This window comes from Panthera uncia, chromosome D1 (genome assembly GCF_023721935.1).
Source record: "Panthera uncia isolate 11264 chromosome D1, Puncia_PCG_1.0, whole genome shotgun sequence".
NCBI classification, from domain to species: domain Eukaryota; kingdom Metazoa; phylum Chordata; class Mammalia; order Carnivora; family Felidae; genus Panthera; species Panthera uncia.
Window position 1 is genome coordinate 18809638 of NC_064808.1, and position 26659 is coordinate 18836296.

The 26659-nt window shown below is 37.0% G+C and overlaps 1 long non-coding RNA gene across 2 annotated transcripts in view; it reads left to right on the forward strand.

Moving 5' to 3' along the window:
* Nucleotides 1-26659, forward strand: part of LOC125934439 (uncharacterized) — a 419134-nt gene that overhangs the window by 332525 nt on the left and 59950 nt on the right. Inside the window, exon 7 of one of the 2 annotated variants that reach the window (XR_007461404.1) lies at nucleotides 10988-11691. The exons of the other annotated variant lie outside the window; for it this stretch is intronic. This is a non-coding gene — a long non-coding RNA (uncharacterized LOC125934439). Of the gene's footprint in view, nucleotides 1-10987; nucleotides 11692-26659 lie in introns of those variants that run through there. 2 annotated transcript variants of the gene reach the window in all.

The window sequence follows — 26659 nt, forward strand, 5'->3', positions numbered from 1 at the left end:
CATCTTTGCGGTGTCACCTGCAGTCTATTCCCATCACAGACAAAGAGATCTTTTAAAAACCTAAGTGAAATCTTGTCATTCCTCTGTTCAAAGTCCTGCATTGACTCTCCATTTCAACTGAAGCAAAGGCTAAAGTGCTTGTAATGGCTTTCTACTCATTTATTACCTTTCTGACTTCACCTGTTACTCTTCCCCTTGGTCATTACCCTCTATGTAAAATCTCGAAGTGCGACCCTGTCCCATGACACGTACTGCCTAGAACTATCTTCCCTTAGATATCTGCATGGCTCATTTATATCCTGTCTTCAGGGCCTTCCTCAAAGGCCGCATTCTCAGTGAGGTCTACTGTAAGCATCTTATTTAAAATTGGACGTTTCGGGGCATCCGGGTGGCTCAGTCGGTTAAGCATCCCACTTCGGCTCAGGTCATGATCTTGCGGTTTGTGAGTTCGGGCCCCGTGTTGGGCTCCATGCTGACAGCTCGGAGCCTGCAGCCTGCTTCGAATTCTGTGTGTCCCTCTCTCTCTGCCCCTCCCCTGCTCATACTCTGCCTCTCTCTGTCTCTTAAAAATAAATAAATGTGTAAAAAAAATTTAAAAAAAATTGGACGTTTCTTGGCTCCACACATCTGACTCTTGATTCTCTTTACTTTTTTCAATTATTTTCTTTTTTTGTCCAATATGCTCATAATCATTGAATATGCTATTTACTCCAGTCATATACTACCTTTATTGCTTGTTTTTCATCTCTCTCTGCTAGATGATAAGTTCTCTTAGGAAAGAAATTTTTGTGAGGTGTGGTTTGTTCTCCAATGTATCCCAAGTAACAAAAAGAACAGTACCTGGCATAGAGCAGGTGCTTAATATTTTTGAGTGGATATATAAATAATTCTATGTTCAAATATTATTATTTATTGGAGATTGCAATGAAATGTTTTTTATCCCTTCGAGAACATCCAACTAAACTCTGATTCCAACACATTATGGTTAAATAAGAAGGAAAATTGGACTTTTTTTTTTTTTAACAGAGAAGAAATAGCATCCATAAAACTAGCCAGGTAAACCTCAGGATAGACTGTATCAGACCTAGCGTAACTGAACTCTCCAAAATATTTGCCTGCTTTATGCTTTATTAAATTAGGCCACCTTAGTGAGAAGTTTAGTCTCAATTATCTTTTTAACATGTTTCTTTTCTTATTTTTGTATGGAATATCATGTTTCCTTGTTGTAATTTTCTTCTTTGTGTTATAGATGCTCTTCATCTTATGGCTTTTTTAAAGTTCTCCTGTTCTGTTAAGTTTCATATTGAAACTTATCTGTGCCCTGTTGGAGTTCCTTCCTCTGATAGTATTAGGTCTTCTGGACTCTGCTTTTCTCCCTGCCTATCACAGAACAATCTAGGGTAATAAATCAGATACTTATGGTTTAGATACCTTGTGTGTATCTATGTCTATCTTAGGTTCTGGGAGACATTCCAAAGGAAATTAAACATGTGATCCATATTTGTTAGGGCTCTCTTAACTGCAAATGGTTGTAACCCAATTTGTGTTGATCATCACACCCAAAGGAAGGTTGAATAATCTGTTGAGTGTATAAGGCAGTGCTGGGACTGTGAAATATCTTAAGCAAGGGACTCAAGTTCCATTAGGGTCCTTGGCCCCTTTTTTACTTTTACCTTTTTTGGGAATTTTGCGTTATTCTCTTCCTCTGCAATTGTACGCTTTTCACATGGCAGGAAACCTAGTTTTTGACAACTCACAAATTTTATGTTTTAGGGTTTGATCACTGAATGGGCACTACTCTGATATTCTCTCCTGCCCAAATGCTGTATACCTGGAGGAAGGGTCTCATCATCCTAGTCAGGATCTGCTGCTTACCTCTGTGAAAAATGTGGTAGGATGATATTGTACGAAATTGCTGCTTCCATGGAAGCCAGTGGCTGCGAGCCTGTATTTCACCTAAAAGCAGTGCTGTTTAGATGAATCAGTGTATCTTCTACCTGAAACCTATAACCACAGACTTTGTGTTTGCAGAGAAAGACTGAACGATAATTGAGAGAAGTATGCATTTAGAGGAAAGTTTATAATCAATCAAACTGAAACGAAGGGTTGCTAAAAGAATGGAGCACCTATTGGCTGATGGTATCAATTTGAAGAATTTTGAGAAGTTAACATTAAACTAGTCTCATGTAAAGTTGAATTTTAGAAAGAGAAAGGGACACAGGATTACTTCAGTGATTCCCATATTAGAGTGTCTGGGCCCTTCAGAATCCTGAAACAGAGAGAGAGTTTTCTATGAACTATTTTCTTTCTTTTTTCTTTTTAAACAGACTTCTTTTTTATTAAATTTCTCTTCCACAGTACAAAACAACATCAACAACAAACCTCTATTTAAGTGAAACTGTAGTTTTACTCTGTAAATAAACAAAATTCATAACCTTCCCCCCTCACCTCATTTTCATTGCTTTCCTTGATCATAGAAAGATATGTAAATATGTAGAGACTCATGGGAATTCTTTCTTTTCACAGAACAGTATCATTTTACATATTACTTTGAAACTTGATTTCATTCCTTAATAATATGGTATGACTATCCTTTCAAGTTAGAAATTGTAACTCTAAAGCATTATTTCAAGTAGCTGCATAATTTTTCACAGCAGTGAAATACCACACTTTATTTAATCATTCATTTATTGATGTTCAGATTCTTTACCTTTTTTCACCTTTTCAAACAATTATCCAATAACACTTCCCTTAATGCTTTGGTTTGGCAATGTGTAGTTTTATTTCAATAAGATAGAGTCCTAAAACTGTTACTTCTCAATCAAAGGTTCTATCTGTTTGAAATTTTAATGGATATTACTAGATACTTTACAAAGAATTTGCAGGAATTCATTTTCATACCAGCAGTATATATATGAATAACCACTTCTCCACATTCCTAAAGATGTAGTATTGTTTTAAGTGTCAGAATGTAATTTCATTATTGACATAGTTTGTTCTGATGACTATTGAAGTTGAATATATGCTAATATGTTTATTGCCATCTGAAAGTTTTGCTTTCATGAATTTCAAATTCATATTCTTTTCTCATCTGTTAATTAATTTGTCTTTTTTTCTGGTCAATTTGGAAGAGCTATTTGTATTTTATGGAATAATTATCTCTTTGTTATATATGTTGCTAATTTTCTCTGGTCATGTGTATGTGGATATGACTTTTTGTTATTTTTCTGTACACACAGTTATTTTGTTGATATACACACACACACACACACACACACACACACATACACTTTTCCTTTATAATATTTGAGTTTTTACATTTTGAAAAATTTAGCAAGAAAAGAACTCCATGTATCTTATTAGATGTTCTCATTTTGAGAGTACAATTTTGATGAATAAAAATGGTAAAGTGAGATAATTGTGTAATAAAATAGAATTTTCTTAGCAATTTTCATCTTTTAAATATGGAGATTATGGTGACTTCAACAAAAGTCAACCTTGTCTGGAAAGTGTTGAGAGGATTCTGGTCTAATATAAGTGACTCATTTTATGGTAGAAACAAAAAAGATACTATAGTGAAATGGCTTATATCTGCCTCTGCTGTTGAAGATGAGAAAATTTAATGAACCTGTGAAGTAAAATGTTATCTGAAAATACACTTAATGAGGGCAAGATGAAATTGGCTACATACTTTTTCCCACTGACTTCAGTCTTGCTACGTGCTTCTCACTAACTCCAACATTGTAGAAAAGAACTAGCCCAACAAAGTAGTAGAGGGGGGAGAGTTAATCCTTTTCAGGTTTTTAAGGGAATACTTGGGGGTGAAATTACCCTAACCAGATATGGCCAACCTTAAGAACTGATAAGATTTCTCTTAATCTACACTATTTACTGTTATCACCAGAACGATACAGTCCCATTATAAGACAATGGCATTACAATAAAGAGAAAGACTGCATAAAGTGAACTGATGAGCTAACTTGAAAATACATGCAAGATTTCTGGTAACAGGATGGTCCAGAAAAAGGGAAGACAACTTATGAATGGTAGAAGTTGAGAAGGACCACCTACAAATCCTGTTCCTTAAGGATCATGGTTCTTAGCTATAAAAGTCATGTGTTAACAGCATAACAGTACTAATAAACAGAATATTTTTGAAACTTTATTGCTCCTGTCATGTTTGACAAGGCATATCACTATGAAAAAAATCAACAGGGCCTATTCCCATGCCAGCATCCTGAATTTTGAATCAAGCTTCTGTGAGTTCCGCATCTATCAGTTGCACATGTCGGGACAACTCTGCATGTTCCAGAGGAAGTCTTAAGTTTTGAGATCAATAGGGAGCAGAGCTTGAAATAGGATCTAAGAATCTCAAATATTAGTTAAACCCTGATGACCAACTCAGAAGAATCTAGAGCCTGCTCAGAATTATGTCTGAATTATGAATTACTTTTCTATAACACATCCCTTCCTTGACATGATCTACTTGATGTATTCATATAATCTTCAGAGATTCCTTTTTTTTAAATGTTTATTTTTGACAGAGAGAGAGAGAGAGAGAGAGAGAGAGCATGAGCGGGGGAGGGGTAGCGAGAGAGGGAGACACAGAATCCGAAGCAGGCTCCAGGCTCTGAGCTGTCAGCACAGAGCCCGACGCAGGGCTCAAACTCACAGACTGCAAGATCATGACCTGGGCCGAAGTCAGACGCTCCACCGACTAAGCCACCCAGGTGCCCCTCAGAGACTCCATTTTTAAAAGTGGTCCACAGGGTTCAGTATTTTGCATGTTGAGAGGCCATTTCATCTTAAGCTACTTATTGAACTTGCTGTGATTGTTTTGCCAGAATCCAAATCGGTTATGATGTTGAGGCAATGTAACCTAATAATATTTTTTTTCCTACAGAGGTGATCCATCTCTCAAGTTTGTCCCTATATCTCTACACTGTCCCTTCAGAGCCTCCAAGAATTTGTATTCTGGGGCTTCTAATCTCCCTCAGGTCATTGCAGTAGCCAAAATGTCCTCCTCATCTCCTGTCTCATCCCAATGTTATTTTCTCCAGAGTGCAGCCATATTAATAGTTCTGAAATATAAATCTCATCATTCTTAAAATACTTCAAGAATCTTCCATGAACACCTTTTTATATAGTTTATACACTTTGGGGTATCATTCTTTAATAGACTCTGATTTCATTTTTTGATGTTGGACTACTAACAACTTTTAGCCTCATCTTTCCCTCTTCCCCTTTTGTCCATATCTGGGCAAGCTTATAAGAAAGCCTATAAACTACTTCTTTCCGCAACGTGAGACTCAATCCATGTAAGCCCCTTTCCATGTGAAAGAATCCTTACCCCAGCCCCGTATCCTAACCAAAATAAAACCCTCAAGTTCATCTCTTTACCTTAGCCTCTCAAGACAGTTTTTGGGCCAGGTTGGGAAGCCTTCCCTGTTCTTCCCCAAAAGTCTCATTATATAATTAATAAACATTTTCATACCCACTTGGTGTGTATGTGGCATCATCAGTCTTGTCATCTCAACCATATTTTATTTTATTTTATTTTATTTTATTTTATTTTATTATTTTTTTTTATTTTTTCACGTTTATTTATTTTTGAGAGACAGAAACAGAGTGCAAGTGGCAGAGGGGCAGAGAGAGAGGGAGACACAGAAGCAGAAGCAGGCTCCAGGCTCTGAGTTGTCAGCGCAGGGCCCGACGCGGGGCTCGAACTCAAGAACCGCGAGATCATGACCTGAGCCAGAGTCAGTGCTTAACCGACTGAGCCACCCAGGCGCCCCTCAACCATATTTTAATGAGGGGTCCATTCTATTTATCAGCATAGCTACAATGTATACCAGGCTTTTCTCTCCAGTGCTTGCCAACTTCTGCATTCTTGTTCAGCCAGCAAATACTTATGGAAGACCTACTATAGGCCATGTACTTTCTAGGCATTTGGGAAATGGTGGGAAACAACATAAATCAGATCTTGTATTCTACCTCAGTGAAATGGTAGGTAACAAACTAATAAATGAACTTGTATGGTGATAATTGCCCTTAAAAAAAAAAAAAAGAACTGGATGACATGACATAATGTGACATCCATGGCAGACAGGATTAGACTGGATTGTTAGAGAAGGATTCATTGAGAAGATGATGTGTGACTTGAATATTATAAGCAAGAGGTAAGGAAGGACTGGAGAGCTGGGCAAGGGCTAGATCATAGGATCTAGTAGGTTTTGTCAAGGAATGTGAATTTTATTCCAAGTTCAGTGAAAAGCAAATGAAGTGTTTAAGCATGATCTGATTTGCTTTTTAACCAATAATCCAGGCTGCTAGGAGGAGAATGAATTGCACTAAGCAAGAAGGTAAACACAGGGAACAATTAACATGCAGAAGAAAATAATTTAGGTGAGAGAAGATGGAGGCTCAGACAACAGTGGTACGTGTTAGAGAAGAGAAGTAGATAGGTTTTGAGTATATTTAGGAAGTAGACTAAAGAGGATTTACTGGGTTTTTTTGTTTTTTTGTTTTTTTTTGACTGAGGGTGGGCAAGCACCCTTTCCTGGTTGTATGGAACATCATACAGTTCCTGAACACTGCTCTATGATTTATAGTTGATGTGCCCTGTAAATGTCATACTCCTCTGCTGAGAATCCTTTCTTGCCTAGCTCTATCACGTTGGACTCACAGAAAGTCCCTTGAATACTGTTATCACAGCATTTATCACAACATAGAGTAATTGTTGTTTTTCTCCTTAAGTAGGAACTTAACCCAATAATGAACACAGGGAGTGGCAGTGTTGGCCTTTAATAAATCTCTGTCAAATGAAAAAAGTGAGAGGTGCTTGATGAGACCCTGCAGTGAAGGGTGTTACTAAGGGCTTTGGGCCTTGCAACAGTTGCAGCATTTGACGAGTACTGCCAAAGGTCAGGGACCCATTCAGAGGATTTCTTTTAATTACTTCAGGAACTCTCAAGAAGAATGATCAGAACATCTTAAATGGTAATGATCTGGAAAATGGAAAGGGGCTTACAAATTGGAAAATAAAAATCGGTAACCTTAGATGCTACAAAATTAACTTAAAAGGCAAGCTAACTGGAGGGAGGAAAGTAAGTCACCCTGAGAGAGAAAATTAAATCCACCTGAGCACAGGCCAAGTCCTATTATCTAATACATTAATCTTGCAGGATTTTTCCCCCATTTCCAAAAATTATTTTTTAAGCTCTGACTGATGTCCTATTATTTCAAGGTATATTTTGTACAACAAGAGCCCCATGGGGGAAAAAAAAAACAGATTTTTGGAGAGTATGGTAGTGGAAGTCACATAAAACTAGGATTTCTGATTCAGGTCTTGTCTTTACCTTGCCCTAGTGAGTAAGTGGGTCTCTGGGACTCAGTCCCTTCATATATTAAAGAAAAATCACAATACAGAAGTCATATTCTACATTCTTTCCAACTCCAATATCCTATTAGTTCTATGGAATTCATTGCTCTGGCGTTTGTCTTATTGATTTGGCAATGATGTGATAAGGAGTAGAGAACCATCATTCCTCCTAAGAATATAAAAAATGTCAGTGTAAGTATAGTAAGTATACAGATGTAATCATTGAAATTCTGATGAGAACATAGACATTGAGATGTGTGTCAGCTGAATGGTCACTGGGCTTTGCTTGAATAAGTTACTTTGAATTTATGGTTAACACTTAAAGTTTAAAAAGTGCTTCCACATTCATCATTTAAATATAGTATCAAAACCATTGTCTACTGAACAAAGTTGATGCTGTCAGTTGAATTTTAAAGAAGAGTACACTGAGGCTAACTGATGTTCTATCATGAAACTAAATAACTTGGATAAAGCATAACCAAGGCTTGAAACCAGATCTTCTGACTCTTAGTCTAGAGATCTGTCCTTAACTCCAGAAAATTTCTGTGGCCAAGATTTTACATGTAGTACATTATGAAATCCCTGACCAGTTCTGTGATGTAAGTCTTAATCATTCCTATTGTCCAATAAGACAACCATACATCTGGGAAGTAGCTTGCTCAAGATCCCAGAGATATAAAGTGACTGAGTTGAGATTCCATCCAAGATCTAACTCTAAAGACCATCGTAAAGAACTGTCTTCCCCACTGATGTGGGAAACAAGTGTCAAACTCTTTTAAGGAATTATAAAAAACACTGAGTGGGTCAGGTAGGGGCAAAAGAGCAAAAAATCGTAAGGTAAATTGTAAACTCATAATTTTTCATGGGATGGTTTAGATGAGGCCATTTGGGCATGCATTTGACATGGAATCACATCTATTTATCTCAGCATGTCTGTAGAGCAGAGAGATCTAAGCCTAATTTAGTGATACATAAAAGTAATGGCTGTGACATAAGGATCCATAATATTTTATAGTTAGAGAATGCATCATTCCTCCTAGGAAAAATCTGTAGGTATGTATGATTATGAAATATGATGTTCCTCAGTCTAATGTTTCTTATATACTATTGTTGTACTTTTAATGGTCTATCATATTCTTATGAATAGTCCTTGAACTATATCCCTCAACTATGTAGATGTTCTTATATCCCATTTCCCCCTTTGCTATGTATCAAAATACCTTTTTATAATTAATTGCTAGTATTTTGCTAAGTACATTAATTAAGTTCTTAAAGACTCAACGGGAGCACCTGATGGTTCAGTTAGTTAAGCATCTGACTTCAGTTCAGGTTATGATCTTAAGGTTTGTGAGTTTGAACCCTGTGCCTGGCTTTGTGCTGACAGCTCAGATCCTGGAGCCTTCTTTGGATTCTGTGTCTCCCTCTCTCTCTGCTCCTCCCCCACTCATGCTCACGCACACTCTCTCTCTCACAAAAATAAACATTAATTTTTTTTTTTAAAAAGACTCAGGATCATGTCCTCCAAACCAAGTGGCTTCTAAATTCTATACAGTTTAGTCTTGACATATACAAGCCTAGTCTTCAGTGCTGGCACTGAATTTCAAGGTTTATTATTCTAAACTATCTTTACTATTGTTGTTTTCTTATAAGAAAACAGTTTAGAAACAGCTTTTATCTTAGTAACCTTTCCTTTTGTGGGGTGGCAGGGACTTCTTTACCTTTTTATGTTTTGATTCCTTCTTCAGCCTTTCCAACCATGTTGTCTCTTTGCTTTTGCTGCTTTTCTAGACCTTTTGTCTTCCTTTTAGTCTCTAATGGATTCAGGTTATAGAGTCATTTTCCTTGTATACTTAGTAACCTCTTTCATCATATCCCAGAATATCCTAGAACAAAAAATGGCATTGCATAGAGTGAAAAATAATTCTCTACTTTTGCTTTTGGGTTAGATTTACACATTTATTTTATACCTGAAGAGATCACTTAAAGAATGCATGACATTGAGCAATCAAATAGTATATACCCTGAACTTTAGATAATCAGGAAAAAACTTACAAAGTAGTTTTTTTGTGCTTCCAAGAAATGAAAATTCTAAAAGGAAATATGAGTCATATATATGAAACTTAAGAAACACACCTCATTTTGTGCAATTTGGGGAAAATTATAGGTTTTGGAGTTAGTCTTACCTGGATTCACATCATGAGTTGATCAAAGGATGTCCTTGTAACCTTGGACAAATACATTCTTTGCAACTCAGTTGCCTCCTAATCATGTTCATCACAAAGGGATGAAATAAAATGTGAGGGTAAAATAAAATGTGTATGTTAAAAAATGTCAACTACCGTAGTCCTTATGAGGGACTGTTGATGTTTTTGGTTTTCTGACTATTCAGTAACTAACCTTTGGTCTTAGCTACCTGATCTCCTTTCTGGAAGACTTTCTCTTCATGTGCTTTCTTATTGGGAAAGGACATTCTAGTCACTGCCTCCTCCTGATGACTCACTCTGTGGAAATGGTGGGAAGCTTAATCTTTCTGCTGTGTATTTTACATATTCTATCCAGGGAATGAGAAAAGGACCTAAACTTGGCAAAACAGATTCTTGCTTCAAGGACATTAAACACTGAGTTAGTGAACTTAATGGGAAAAATGTTTGGAGTTTAGATTGAATACAGAGGTCATAATACTTTGTCAAAATTTTTCTATGGCCTGGTGGCAGTTGTGTCTTATTCTAGAAAAAAAAATAAGTATTAGGGAAATTTCCCAAAAGATGGAAGTTAAATGTCTTCCAAAAGCTTGAATTTAAAAGTCTAGTTTATAATTTTCAAAAAGACTAGTATAGCAAGCAGTGGCTCTGATACCTTGGCAAATCACTTAACTTCTATTTTCTCTTTGAAAGGAGAAATAATAATACATGTCATGTTGATGTTGTAAAATTCAAATAAGAAAAACAGGGATGGATGTGTTTGATATATGCCTGACAGATGTGACCTAGTGCTTATTTTGGTGGTATGGAAATGAGGGTCTAAGAGTTGAGAGGAGTAATGGAGTTTGTCCTATGCGGTTGTAGGAGGTTTATGGAACATGGCAAACCTAAAAATAAGGATCGTACCTGAAATAATGGAAAGAAGTAATTGCTTTTTTGTCTTAGGATGTGAGAAATATATGTAGAAAGAGTAAAAGCACAATGGTATATTTCCCATTACAAGTATAAATAACAGATGCAACTAAAAAGGTAGGTTTTGGATTTTGATAACATCAATTAATACCATATGGTTAGCATGTTAATTTCAGTATTTCTCCTTTCCTCCTGGTTGAAGAACCACATGTCCTCTTTCCAATGTCTTGGCTCATCTCTACAAGCCGACCTCAGTGCTTATTCCTAGTGGAATTCCTCACTACATGTATTTTTGCATACTGATTTATGCCATGTTCTCTCTCACTGGCAAACTTATTGATCAGTGAAATACCACATTCACACCAAATAAGAAAGAGACAACAACAAAAAATTCCTACCTGGTTTTCTCCTCAGGAATTAGGAACAACACTAATGAGATATTTTTCAAGGGTAACAATGAGCTGACAAAAAAATCTGCTTTATATCTCACTAGGCACAATGTGGCTCCCTGTCCTCAGAAGAATGACACTCGGTTCTGTATAGATGGTGGAGTCTGAAGTCACAACTCTTGAAAGGCTTGGGGGAAATTAGAAGCTTCTAAACCGATTTCACTTTGCTGGCCCCAAATAGAAGCCAGATGGAAGAGGGTGAATGAAATCTTCAAAGGTAGAAAAGTTGTTCCATAAATTAGGGTGAGATTAGCCATTTGCCAACAATAACTTTCATTTCCACCCTCAAATACATGTGCAAAAATAAACTTTTATTCCAACAGCAGTCAGCAGTGGCATTTGCAAATATGACCTGCTCCTGTGGATATTCCTGAGGAGTTAACTGCATATGCTTGAATATATACACACCCAAGTTATGTGTGGGAATTTGTGCTTTTTTTTTTGGTGAGAAGATTCATAGCCTCTATTAGATTCTCAAAGGGTTGTCACCCATATAAAATTAAGAGCTGTTACTCTTCCTTGTTTTTCTTCCACTTAATAAAATATATCAAAATTCAAGTGGTAGTTCCCATGATGAATGAGATAAGTTTGAATAAATTGTAAGTATTTTACTCATAGGATGCTTTACTAATCCTAATAAAAGACTTTAAAATTGTTAGCCAATGGTGGGAACTACCAAAATTGAGATTTACTGCTCTACTGAACTACATGTGTAGAATCAGAGAAGTATAGACTTTGAGATTTGGTTTTGAGAGTTTACTTACAACAGATAATTTCCAAATCAGTTTTGTGTAAAAAAAAGAAAAAAATACTGCACACAATGCAACCATTTTCTCAAAGTGTCATGCACAAATCCCAATATATAAAACACACATGGACAAAAACTGCCATGATCAAATTTGTCTGTGACCTTAGATTGTTCCTGCTGAAACTCTTTCTCACTTACTCCACAGCACAGAGAGCCACCCAAATTTTATCTCCTTTATAATAAGTTATTTTCTGCATTATCTGTTGTGGTTATTTCAATGTTTTGTTAGTGAATTTCTAAAGTATGAATTATGTCATGGAGTTTCTTATGAGAGAGTTAGAAACTAAAGGTCTTGTCTGACCCCCTGTCAAGTTTTGCTCACCTTGATTGGAATGCTCTCACTATTGATCTTTGAGTCAAATAGATTAGAGATGGAATCATGGCTCTGTAATTTAGCTGTGTGATCTTAGACAAGTCCCAGAACTGCTTTATGCTTCAGTTTTCTTGTCTGGGAATTGGGATAAAAACTAAAATAATTATGGTGATGATGATAATAATAGCAATAATGATAATAATAATAGTGATGCATGCCCACAGGGTTACTATGAGGTTTAAATGAAAGAGTGTTCATGACAGGTCATTTTCTTAATAACCTAAATTCATTTCTGATAACCCTGCCTCTAGCTAAAAACTATTAAATATAAATATAGTTCTATTAATTTTAATGGGAAAATTATGATGCTTTTATTCCAATTTGAGGCATGGATTTTCAAATTTTCGAATAAGACAGAAAAAAATATATCAATTACATGATGAAAAAAGTTCATAAAAGTAATGGGCAACTATTTGAAAATAAATTAATATGATTGGTATGTAAAATTGATGTAGCAAAGGCCTGCTTACTCACCGAAGGAGTAAAGGATAGATGAATAATGGAGAGTTGTAAAAGAGGGTGCAAAGAGGTGTTCTTTAGAAGTGTGTTTTATTTATTTGTTTATTTTTCAACTTTACTGAGGTATGATTGGCATACAATATTATAAGATATTCAAAGTGTACATTATGATTTGATATACATGTACATTGTGAAAGGAGTCTCCCATCTAGTTAATTATTACATCCACTACCTCACATATTTGTTGTTGTTGTTGTTGTTGTTGTTGTTGTTTGGCAAGAACGTTTAACTTGTACTCTCTTATCAAATTTCAATTCTATAGTACAGTGTTGTCAACTATAGTCATCCTGTTATACATGACATCCTCTGACCTTCTTCATCTTGTAGCTGAAAGGTTATATATACCCTTTTACTAGACCTCTCCCTATATCCCCCACCCCCCAGTCTACGAATATGACTTTAAAAAAAAAGATTCACAGACAAGTTATACCATGTAGTATATGTCTTTGTCTGGCTTGTGTCACTTAATTAATGCTCTCAAGTATCCATCTATGTTGTTGCAAATGTCAGGATTTCCTTGTTCTCATATATATACATATATGTATATATATAATTTCTGAGTTCTGATATATGTATATGTGTGTGTGCACATGCATATTTATGAAATCTCTCATCTTCTTTATCCATTCATCATTGATGCACACTTAGGTTGTTTCCATATCTTGGCCACTGTGAATAATGCGGTGAACACGGGCGTCCAGGTATCTCTTCTAATCCTATTTTCATTTCTTTTGGATAGACCTATATACCCAAGTGCATTTTTTTAAGTTTATTTATTATTTTCGAGAGAGAGAGAGAGGCAGAAACAGAGAGAGACAGAGAATCCCAGGTAGGCCCTGCACGGTCACCACAGAGCCTGATACGGGGCTCGAACTCACGAACTGTGAGATCATGACCTGAGCTGAAATTAAGAGTCAGATGCTTAATCAACTGAGCCACCAAGGCTCCCCTTTCCAAATACATTATTTTTAAACTGTTTTCTTCAACAAACCTTCAGCCTTTGGGTGCTGTTGGTGATATTACCCTCTAACTATGCTTAATAATTTTATATCACAGAAAAAACTCTTATACCAAAATAAAAACTACAAAAATGGTACTCTGAAACACACGGAAACAAAATACATGCAAAGCGAACTGGAGAGTCTTAGATAGTGCTGCCCTGTCATCACACTTGCTTGGCATCTATATGCAAAGCAAACTCATTTAAATTCATTCAAAATGTAACTCATTCAAATTTATTCTTTATGATATTTTCTAACTGGAAACTTTGGTGTCAAGTAAATTGGTGAATGTGTCATTGCCTGAAACCATAATGTTGAAATATTACCTTCTATACTGTATTTATTTAATGTGTTTTAAGAAGAAAAAAGTCATCATGCTGAAGGCAAGATAGTCAATGTCCAAAAAGCAGTATGACTTTTCAAGATGATACTTACTCTTTCATTGAACAGTCATCATGTGTGGTTAAGTGTATTCTGCACAGAGTAAGAGATTAACGAATGTAATGATCTCCTTTCAGCACCCGTTCCCTTCCTCTTCCCATTTTTTTTCCATCTCTAGATAGTACATTTAAAACTTCAACTTCACAGAATAACTCAAAAAGGGCTCACAGTTTCTGTGAACTGCGAAACCATGCCCCAAAACCATACAAAACAATGTCTCTCCTTTATCTCTGCAAAATGTCAAACTGACTTCAAATCTGCATCTAGACTGTGTCTTTTTCCTAAGAATATTGAAATGTTTCATAGGCATGTCATGTTTCCAACATCCCTGTGAGGTATAGTGATAAAAATGTACCGTTTTTCAGGACGAAGAAACTCAGGGAGGCAAAATGAGCTGTCCAGGTTTACAAAAGCTGGATTCCAACAATGTCACTACCTGTCTCTATTACCTTGTTTGCTCATTTACGCTTTTCTCAGTGTGAGCACATTGAATAGAGACAGCAGAGGTTCAAACAAACATCTCTTTCCCCATTGGTATTCCCAGCCTCAAAAGTTAAAATTACTAGAAGCAGCTATTTGATATTCTCCCATTAGAAACTCACAATTTATCGCTCATTCTGCATTCTAGTCATTGCATATTCACAGACTCACTTAAGCAAGTCTCCACACCTAGGCCCCTTCTACTTTTTGTCAACCCTGTACATTTGAGAGCACACCAATCTCTAGTAGTGGTTTGTTGCTGCTGCTGTACTGGATGTGGTAGATGGAGGAGTCCTGAAAGGCTAGGGAGCTCTAGTTTGAAACATGCTGCAGTGTTGTAAGCATGTGCTTTGTAGACTTCAACTTCAGGGAGCATAATTGACTCATAAGGGTCCCAGTTGTGCATGCTGAAATCCATTAATGTGTCTGAATATGCTTTCCTTGGGCTACTCCCAGCCAGTGATAGAGCACAGCATGGTTCCAAAGCAAAGAAGGTTGTCCCTGGGACACAGAGCCTGATGGCAGACTTTCCTTAGACTGTAGGAAGGTGTGGGATGCTCCCACCCATTCTTCCTCCCCTCCCTTTCTTCTTCACGTTGGGACAGACTTCCATCCAGGTGTGATGGTTCTCACAGTCTTGCTGTGTCAAATAAGAAATAAATTCAGATTTAGGTAAGGAGAGAATTTATTCAAAAAGACTATTGCAATGAGGGGAATCACTTCTCAGCCTTTTGGCCAAGATCAAGTGCAACGAGGGGGGAAGACTATTGGATTAAAGAGAGTTCTCTGACCATGAGGGTTGCAAGGTCAGGCAGAAAAAGGCTTTTCTTTTATGGGGAAGAGTAAAGCTAGAAAAAACCAGGTGCAGTCAAGTGGGATGAATGAGTGGTATGATCTGACAATTAATCAGGGAATGTTGTCCTCTGAGGTTAGCTGATTCTTGGAGGGGGGTACTTTTAAGAAGGGATTGTTGTGTGCTCCAATTCTCAAGGGTGGGCCAAAGTTCAGGGGCTTTGGGGTAGGTAGTGAAGCCTGACTCACATTTGGTGAAGTTAATGGACAATTACCCAGTTGGAGAGTGGTGATACTAATTTATGAGACAAAAATGGGAGCACGTAGTCTGTGTCTGGCTTTGTCATAAGCAAGGGTTTCATCCACTAGTTTTGTCTGAGTCAAGGGAGAAGGATGGTTCTTTATAGTAAGCCGTTTCTTGGAACACAAAATTGGGGTGGGTTTCTTGACCACCACGCTTTCCAGAAGCACAGAGCTCAGGTAAAGTACAACATCATCATTTGGCTTCTCCATTTTGGCTGATAGGCTTTCACTGAGTAAAACCTTTTCTACACTGAATCCTTTCTCACTGTCTGCTGCTTAGAGGATCTGAACTAACACACATTTCTTATATGCCCCCTCTTTTTTTGCCTTCTCCATTAGAATAACACTCTTTATGCCAGTGGTTCTTAAATTTTAATATGCATAGAAATGATTTGTAGAGCTTGCTACACACAGACTCCTAGGGACCAGTTTGAAGATTTCAGAGATCTGGGGTAGAGCCAGGAATTAAGCATTGAAGTCAGTTGTGAGAGGTCTTCAAACCACACACTGAACGACACTGCTGAAATCAGTCCCTGCAACATAGGAAGGGTTTATACAATTATATATGAATATATATATGTTGATAAAGCTTTACAGTAATTTTCATCTCTCATAGGAATGTCTATTTGATACAAGAAATTCTCTGATTTTCCTTGACTGAGTCTATTTTGGCCTTGCTGCTACAAGTGTTATATTTTGGAGCCCAGGCTCTGGACTTTGAGTGCTGGGATTTGAATTCTACTCCATCCTTCCTAATTTTGTAACCTTAGGCACATTGTTTAACTTCTCTGTAAGATACCTATGTCAAAGAATTTTTATGAAGATTAAATTAGTATATGTAAAGTACTTACTATTCTGTCTAGCACTATCATGAGGTTTCAATAAAAGTTCATTGTATCTGGTACAATTATTAACCACAAATTTCACTAGTTAGCATTTATTGAGTTCTCTATGGGTCAGGCACTATGCCAAGTAATTTGCATGAATTGATTCATTGTAGGATAGAGTTTTGGTCCTGTAACAAAGAGGCTCTTCAACCAAAAATGTTCTCTTTTCCTCACCCCTAGTGGTACTTGTTATCATGCTTTGTATTCATATATATACAGATCTATTTCTTCTATCAGTTATGAGGTAGAGAGGCCAGGAAGTAGATATAATGTATTGTTATATTCACAGATCAGTCTATTTTGGTCACTCCCAAGTTCTATTTCTTAAATTGGTAAAAAAATAAACTAAAAGAAAACTACAGGTCATTAAGAATGTGAAAATCTTAGAAAAATGTTTTACAAGAAGATGCCTTGTATTCATCCTCTCTCTTCCTGCTGTCTCCAGTTCTTAAATGCTTCTCATTGTACACTTTGGAACTCATAGTCCTTCATCAGCCTTAAACTTACCCAGAGCTTATTTCTAAGAGCTAATTTTAATGGCTATTTACCTGAACAATACAGGGTTTACACTTCTGTACACAATAGAGAAGTTTACACTTCTCATTTTTGTTTGTTTATTTGAGAGAGAGAGAGACAGACAGACAGAGAATATTAAGCATACTGACTCCACACTCAGCATAGAGCCTGACTTGGGGTTCTGTCCCATGACCCTGGGATCATGACCTGAGCTAAAATCAAGAGTCAGACTCTCAACTGACTGAGCTGCCCACGTGCCCTCTCATTTTTTGATTGTAGACATTTTACCTTAAACATCAAGGAGCTGAGAACTTAATTTTTCTTTTTTTTCCCAGAAATTAAGAGTTTTAGTTTATGTGTCAGCTTGCAGCAACAGATAAAATGAGAAAAATAGCAGCATACCTCTTTTTTTTATTGTTGTAGAAATGTTATTGCAAATATAGGCCATGATTCAACATGTACATTATGAGAGTCCAGAGGAAAAATGTGACCCAGCAAAACTCAGGAGAGGTACAAGGGGTGATAAGGAAGCAAAGACCACTGCTTTGTCTGAAGGACATATTTGTTTTTAGTTTATGTTATGTTTTTAATATGTGTTTTTGATTTTATTTATTCTACGTTCTAGAAATTTACATTATGATTAGTTTAGCTAATGATGGTGAGGAATTTAGTAGTTATATACCAAATTTGATGAATTTGCTGTGTAGAAATATTTCTCTTTCTGGGTTAGGTAAATTTGTTAGATGCTAATTCAAGAAATCCCAGCATTCAGATTAAGATCTAAATCTCAGGAGCAAGAGGAAATGGGCACACATTAATCATAAGTTTGGGAAGGCATTAGACTAAGAGCCAAAGACATTAAGTCTAGAAGGGCAGCTACTCCACACATACACACACGCGTGCGCGCACACACACACACACACACACACACAATCACATAAGGAAAGTAATAATCACAATTTATGAGTAAAGGTAGTTATGCTATGTAGCACTTACCATCAAAGCTAGAATGATGTAAATAATGCCTGGGCTTCTCAAAACTTTTGCCTTTCCAGACTGCAGTATCCACTGTAGCCTTGGATACTGAAGGAAAAAGTACAATGCTAAAATCAAACAAAATTAAATATAAATAATTAAACAAATATACATGTATACATTTACATACATGTGTAAAACCATTAACCTGGATCCTCTATAAAATTTTGGAGAAATTAATTAATGATCTATTTCTCATTGCTCCTCCTATTAAAATTCACCTCTGATATAATTGTATATATTAAATAATACCTAATATCAAATCTGTCCACTTGAAAATCAGAAAGAATGACATGGGTTATTAAGATAGGGCCAGTCTGTCTTTTCTTGATTTCCTCTAACAACCTAAAGTTTACCAGAAGTGCCAACTCGCACCAGCCATCAGTGAAGCTCACTGTTTGAAACTTGACTATAAAAATAGTTCAAAATAGGGGCACCTGTGTGACTCAGTTGGTCAAGTGTCTGACTTCGGCTCAGGTAATGATCTCACAATTCGTGGGTTTGAGCCCAGTGTCAGGCTCTGTGCTGAATGCTTGCTTGGAGCCTGGAGCCTGCTTCAGATTCTGTCTCCTTCTCTCTCTACCCCTGCCCTGTTCACGCTCTGTCTCTCAAAAATAAATAAGTGTAAAAAAAAATTTTTTTTAAAGTTCAAATTAAATTCCTAAATAAGTCTTTTGTTTTAGATTGGTCATTTCTGAGGTTCTTAACCTATTCTTGGCGGTATCCATCTAAATAAAAGGGGGTGGGAGTGTAGGACTTCCTGACTTAGGTAACGTCTTCTCAAATGTTTGGCCCATCCTAGGAATGCCCACAAGCCACCCAACAACCCTGTACCTCTTGACATGAAGTTAAAGAGAATAGAGTAGATCAAAGCTCCTCCTAGATGGAATTGAGGAATTGGCTTCCTGTGTTTGTTTCAGGAATGGGACATGTCTCACATCCCCATTGAAACTCCTGGAAACAGACTTGTTATTGTTGTTGTTGTTGTTTTTGGATAGTCTCATCTGCCATTTGCAAAAACCATAGATATTCCAGTTTTATATTTTACTTATCTCCCCACAATTATCTTGATAGCCTTTCATCTGTATTGAAACTGAAAAAAAAAAAGTAATGGTTGAATCTCAAGTGAAAATCTTACCTTTTGTCTGGTATTGATCTTTGAAATCCACACTTATCACAGAAGGAGCCATTGGATGCCTAACATTCCATCTTGAGTAGCATTGCCCTGAGAGTCTTTCCTGACATCAGGCCATCACCATTATTCCAATATGACAGCACTTCCCTATTTTGTCAAGCTCCTGGGTAGGACTGTTGCTTTAATTTTTTTCCTTTGAAATCTTGACTTCTCGGAGTAATGCATGCACAGACCTCCACATAATGTTAGGGAATGTTATCTGATAATCTTATGTTAACTACAGTTTTAATTTTGTGAAAAGGATAATGGGTGATTTCCACTCCTAGGAATTCCTCCTTTAGTCGAATCATCTTCCTTGACATATAAATTTATCTCAGGGATTACCATACAACCCAGAGTGATTATATTGTGTCAGCTTTGTCTCTCCTGACATTCTTAACCATTATAGGAGTGCCCCATGACTATAGTTTATCATCTCATTTAAGTTTCATTAGAGAAATGGGTAATATTTTACCCTGAGGATGACTTTCTGATGTAAGTTATCTCTTGGGATAGCCTTGCCCATTACGGGAGTGACCATCAGCAGTACAACCCCTAAAGGTCATTCTACTTTAATCTCATTGAAGGAAGAATTGTGAGAGGACATAACAGGTTTTTATGCCTGATTCCCTAATTTGTAAAATTATCAAAAGAGGTTTGTAAAATACAGTGATCATAGCTCCTTGCTGAATTAATGTTCTCAAGGATGAAATACCTGGAAGTCAGATTGAGGGAAGGGTAAAAACATATATTCCATGCAAAAATTAGCCCATAGCTCTTCTCTCTTGTGAATCTTGACTTGATTTTTATCTTAGGGACATTATTTATTCCCCTGCATTATGATTTTGACCATGTCCATTCCCCTCATAGGTGCAATTTGAATTCAAAGGGAGCTAGGCTGATGTCTCTTATTTCCTAATTTCCACACATGCCCTGGACTCCATGCTTACTTTTGACTATCCCTTTCTTTGCCAGTTTCTAGTGCTCCATCTCCAACATTTTTCTCAGCTCAGTCAAAATAAGATTTCTATTTTGTGGGACACTCCCTTACTTTGGATTTGTATTATCATCTTTTTCAAAAGAATATCAGGACCACGTAGGACACTAGAGCTGTATTCTCCATGGTACCAAAGTGGGAACCTGAAGACAAAACCAATTATGTTTAGGAGTTTTCAACTTTTCCACTTTTATCAACTTTTCCACTTTTTTCATGTTATGTAAAAGCGAATAAATGGCACTTTAATTATGCTTTCAGATGTTACTAAATTGGGAATGTTGCAAACTACAGGAAAGAGAGAGGAATGGCACCACAGGGGCAAAAGGGGTTCAGCTCTCTGGGTAGATAAAATGAAGAGAACAAAATCACCCCAGAACAAGTTCTAAGTAATTCAAAACTGTGCTGTATTTATGTGCATATATATGTGTGTGTGTTTCTGTGTGCATCTGTTTTATTATACTATTTAAGTTTCAATGTGTAAAGCTTCATGGGGGAAAGGAAAGCCAGGTCTGGCCATCATGAGCTAGAATACCTAGTGCTTCCTCTCTGCATTGGTTTGACCTTGGGATTGGCTTGTATCAAATAAGAAGCTCTCTTTTCTTATTTATAAAATGAAGGGACTGCATAAAATTTATGATCCCTCCAGTCTTTAAAAGTAAGTGAATAAATATTTGAGACATGGTTTTTATGGAAAGCACAGTATGGGACATGTAGCCATTTGAACATAACTAGAAAATTAACTAAATTTTCTCTGCTGATGCTCTTATTTTTCAAGTGAGTGTCCCTTATGACTTAACTACATTGTCCCACTTTTCATCAGAAATTAACTTTGTTCAGACTCAAGCTATACTGATGACTTCAGCCAAAAGGTTCACATATATTTTGGCCTCATGACACCTATGGGATGGAGGGCATTCTTGGGCATTATTTTAAAAAAATGAGCACCAAAACTAATATCCACAAGTTGACCTAAGGATAATCTGCCTAATTGTACAAAATTTAGCTGAACCCTGGGGAAATTTAATCATTATAAATGTAGGAAGTAGGAAGTACCAGGAGACCAATTACTTGAAACTGATGAGAGCCAAGTATTTAGAAATAAGCAGAGTTTCTAGGACAGTAAGTAAGTTCCCTGATAGAATGATTCACCTGCCCCAGGAGGGTGCTACCCACAATATAGTCTGTCTTTTATCTCCCTCTGAGTTATAGCCTAATAAGGTTAGGCCAGATTATTTAGGAGTCCTAAAGTTCTAATCCCAAACCCGTAGTTACAAACAATAACATCATAGGCAGTCATTCTTTCCCATCATCTCCTTTACCCCAATTTCAGCTTCCTTATCTAAACAGAAGGAAGTTAGTCAAGAGTAGTAGTGATCTGTAACCTCCATGGGCCCATGGTGTTATATAGGAAGGGACTTTAAATTCTGACATTAATGAAGATGCTTGAGGTTTTGCCATTGGATGAGTAGGAGAATAGCTGTGCCTTTAATAGATATAGGGCTGTCAAGAGGAGGAATGAATTCAAGGTTTAAGAGTGGTAGAGGAGGAAAGAGAACTTGATTGGGAAAGAATACTTGAATTTTCATGCTTCCTTAGTACTTTACCACTTATTAGCACTATGATGTATTTGAACCAATGTTTTCTCAAGTGTTATATAAGAATTTTACTATTAGAGGTGCTTGGGGGGCTCACTTGGTTAAATGTCTGACTCTTGTTATCAGGGTCATGAGTTCAAGCCCATGTTGGGCTCTGGGCTGGGCATAAGCCTACTTTAAAAAAAGAATTTTACTATTAATTTTGTTATAAAGGTGAGATTGAAAAAAAAGCCATCATATATCCAAGTGTTATATTTTAGGCTGTTTGAAAATAGGCTAGTAGTGTCTAACAGTACAGAAAAAAAGGAAGAAGGTACATAAGGAAAGGCCATTAGAGTGGGTGCTTAGAAGATCGTTGGTGACTTTCAAGTGTACGTGTGTGTGTGTGTTTAATGGCTCAGAATCTCAGCTGATTTTAATGCAACATTATACACAATGGCATTACCTTTTCTTTAAATTAATAGGCTATTTTTTAGCACTTTAGGTTTACAGAAAAATTGAGCATTAAGTATGGATATTTTTAATATACTTCTCCTACCATCCCCCTAATTTCTCCTTTTACTAACGTCTTTCATTGTACAGTCTGAACTAGGTAACACAATTCAGATCTTAAGAAAGTGAGCAGTGAGAGTGGGTACAAAGAGATGTAACAGAGAACAGACTGCTCTTTAAGACTATTGGTGGTTATCAGAAGAAGAGAGAGGAAATAGTAGTCAAAAAGAATAATAAGCTCCAAAGTTTTTCTGTTACTGGTAGCAATTGTTTTGACTTTTTCTTCCTTTTTTATTCTGGTTGTGGAGTAGGAGATTTGTGAATCTGTTTGAAATCTGAAGAGAAATAGCCCCGGAATGGAGCCAGGGCAAAGAAATAAGAGAAAACAAGAAAATAAGAAAGAACACTGCAGAGGTGATCCGAGTTGATACTGGAATTTTGGGAGAGGAAGTCTTCTCAAAGCTGAACAATATACTTGAAACACTTCCACTGACACTTTTACTTAGAGCAAAAGTGAAAAAAAAAGTAGAGTGGGGAGAGAAGGAGAGTTGAAGGTGTTTAACTCTGTTAGCCTCTATTTTTTCAGCATCACGTGGTTGAGGAGGTGAAGCTGAGGAAGGGGTGTTACATGGGAAGTGTTTGGCTGAGGGGAGGAAGCACGAAGGGGATATGCAGGTGGACTGTTGTATTAAAAGATAAGGGGGTGAGAGATTCTGAGACTGCAGAAAATGAAAGCTTTCTACCAGAGCTGTGTGTGCAGATGGGGACCTGTCTACCAAAGGTACAAGGGTCTTTTAGAAAGAGTTTGGGTTTTGGCCTTTGTCTTAGTAAGTGGTCTACAGAAAATCTTACTCAGAAGGAGCTACCAATTTCCTCTAGTGCAGGGGATGACAATCAGTTATTGCTGCCTCCTTGGGGCTGAAGAACCTCCACATCTATCATTAGGGCTGGCAGGGGTCTTCAGGATTGAGGGCTTCACAGGTCTCCAAGCCCATTGCCTTCAGTAGGTAGCATTTTGTATTTTTCACAGGCTGAGAGGATGAGGAATGGAACCAGATAGAAGTAGGCTTCTCTTTGTATACTTTTTGCCTTTCTCCCCCAAGTGGGCTCTTGTTGTTAACTCTGTGGGTTTACTCCATCATCTTAGGAATTATTGGTTCTTTTAATCCCTTCTTCGTATTCTAGCACATTTTGAGGTTGGCCTAACTTCTAAAGGTTTGGGGGCACATCAGACCCCTCTGTTCCCATTTTCTTACCATACTTTTGAATATTGCTATAGAATTCCACCCCACCTCCGTGTTTGTCTGTGACTGATAGAGACAGGAGTGAAAAAAAAATGTTTATTGGTTTATCAGTCTGCAACATTTTTCAAAGCAGATGTAAAATACAAGGATATGATGATTATCATGATGATAACAGATCATTCTTGTGGCTTCATATGATGTGTGAGGCACATCCTCATTTAATACAACAGCAACACACTTTAAATACTATTCTTGGAATACTATTATTTCCATTTTTACAGATTAGGGAACTAATTTGGTTCAAAGAAAGTAGCCAAATTCTCCAAGATCACACTTTTTTTAAAAGTTTTTTAAACATTTATTTATATTTTGAGAGGGGGGGGAAGGGCAGAGAGAGAGAGGGAGACACAAAATCTGAAGTAGGCTCCAGGCTCTGAGCTGTCAGCACAGAGCCTGATGCTGGGCTTGAACTCACAAACTGTGAGATCATGGCCTGAGCTGGAGTTGGGCGCTTAACTGACTGAGCCACCCACGTGCCCCCAAGATCACTCTTTCTTATTTGCAAGTGGTGATGCCCATCTCAAACAAGCCTAAACTATGGGAGTGTATTGGCTCACATTACTGAAATATCTATTGGTGGTCCTATCTACAGCCCAAGAGGAACTCAGAGGCATAAATAGTGTAATCAGAATGTACTTTACTTCTCTATCTTGATCTGATTTCCTCTGTGTTGGCTTGTTTTAGCACAGACTCCCTCAATAAGTTGTCAGTAATGGCCAGTTTCGCTGTAAGTTTGTATTGCACTATTTCAGCATGTACTCATGAGAAAAGACAGAGTGCCTCAATCTCTACAGCTTCAGTAAAGGCCTTGGGGATAACTCTGATTGGCCAGGCTTAGGTCATGTGCCCATCCATGATCCAATCACTGTGGTACAAGTAGGGTAGGACTTTGATTTAGTAGGTCATATTTATACACACAACTCTGAAGTATAAGCCTGGGGAAGAATCACCTTCACATGAACTACATGGAATATGTACCTACCAAAAAAGGACTGTTCACAGAGGAAGGGGTAGAGAGAGAGAGAATGCATGTAGACAGTCAAAAATTTATATATTTCAATAAGATGGATTTGGATATAGTTAATCTGTCCCCACATCCAACACTATCCTGAGAAGTCCTTGGCTAGTTGATTTGTGGAACTGATCTAATACTCATCGTAACCCCTGGAAGAAAATATAATTATTCCCACATTGTAGGTAAGGAGCTGCAGTGTAGTGACATAAAGTGACTTGCCTGATTCTATAGAATTTCTATGTGACCAAGCCAGGAACTAAATTTAAGACTATTTGACTTGGTTTTTCGATTCCTGTCACCCAGCTATGGACATCATAACTAGCATCATCCGAGTGGTTTTGAATGTCAGCAGGAGACAGGGGATGTGTCGATATTAATTGATTTTACTATTTAACAAACAACCACTATATCTCAGTGGCCTTCAATATAAATATTTATTTTTATCGTTCATGGTCTGTTGGTCAGCTGGGGCAGCTCTGGTTCAGGCTGGTGGTGAAGTTCAAGTCTGTTCCATCTGTTGCATTCTTGAGCCCAAATGAGAGTAGCAGAAGCTATCCAGAGTAAGCTTTTTTCATGGTGGATCTTTGAAATGTCAGAAAGCATCACCCATCCCTTGCAAGCACATTTAAAGTCTCTGCTTGCATCTTATCTACTAACATTCCATTGGTTAAAGGAAGATACTTGGTCCAGCTCTGCATCGGTGAGCTGGAGAAGTATGCTGTATCCACAGTGGAGCAGGGAAGTGAATAGTCTCTGAATAATCTCAACTCTCATAAGTAGTTTGAAGAAGCTAAAGTGAGGATCCTTATTTATTTCAGAATTGTGCTATTTGTTGTTGTTTTTCAAAATGCAACTTATTTGAAAAGTACTATCCACTGGTAAGCCTAGAAACTTGGAGGTCACAGGTTTAATTTAGAAGGTGTTGGTAGTGGAACTGGTACCATATAATGGTGAAACTGTCAGATAATATTATTTCTACCTGTCTTTGAAACCTGGCTTTTTTTTTCATATTACTCGTTTTCATATTACTTTTCATATCTTTTCATATTACTCTCTGGCATGGATATGATAATCACAATACTCTTTTATGTATTGGAGGGGGGCAATATACTAAACCTTGGGGCAATATTTTAAACTGAAATTGAAGAGGTGCAACTCTTCAGTCATTGCAAAATGACTGTGACCATTGACATTTGGGGAGCTGTATGCACCTGTTTGTTGAGGTGTCAAATAGTAGCTATCAAAGTATTTTTTAAACAATGTTCAGGACACTGGAACTTCATAGATTATATTCTACTGGTTGTATTCATACTAGCTTAATAAATAGTAAATTTATTAAATAAATTAGTCACACTAAATAGACTGATAGCATAAATTCATTCCATTCCAAAGTGTTCTCTACTCATGAAGGACTACAACTTGATTTTCCTACGAGTAATATTTCCCCAAAGCCATAGAAAGCCAGTAGGGATAGTTGTGACATTATCTCTGCTCTAGAAAAGGTAATACTATTCCTATAATTGAAACTGCAAACATTATTATTAAGAGGAAAAATGTCAAAATTTCAGGTAGAATTGAAGTTGGTGAACCAGTTTTATTATCGAGGAGAGACATTGAATATTTTGATTTTTGTCCAATAAGAAGTAAACACTTCAGTTTACATACTATCGTTATAGGTACTGTGGAGGAGAAAAAAATAGACAAAATAGAAGATATGCTTTGTAACCACAGTGGCATTAAGAATCAGAAATCTTTGATTTTACCATTAACAAGCTTTGGATTTTGAAGGAATAATAAAAACTTTCTAGGATTTTATCTCCTTTTCTTGAAAATAAGATGGTTTATTTAGATTTATTCCAGTGGCAGCTTGAATTTGCTACCTAATTGGAAAGGCACAAAAAATATGAACATCTCATATGTTTAATAATTATGTGTTGAGTGTCTACTACTTTGTGGTAGGTTTTGCTTTTAGTGTTGGGAATGT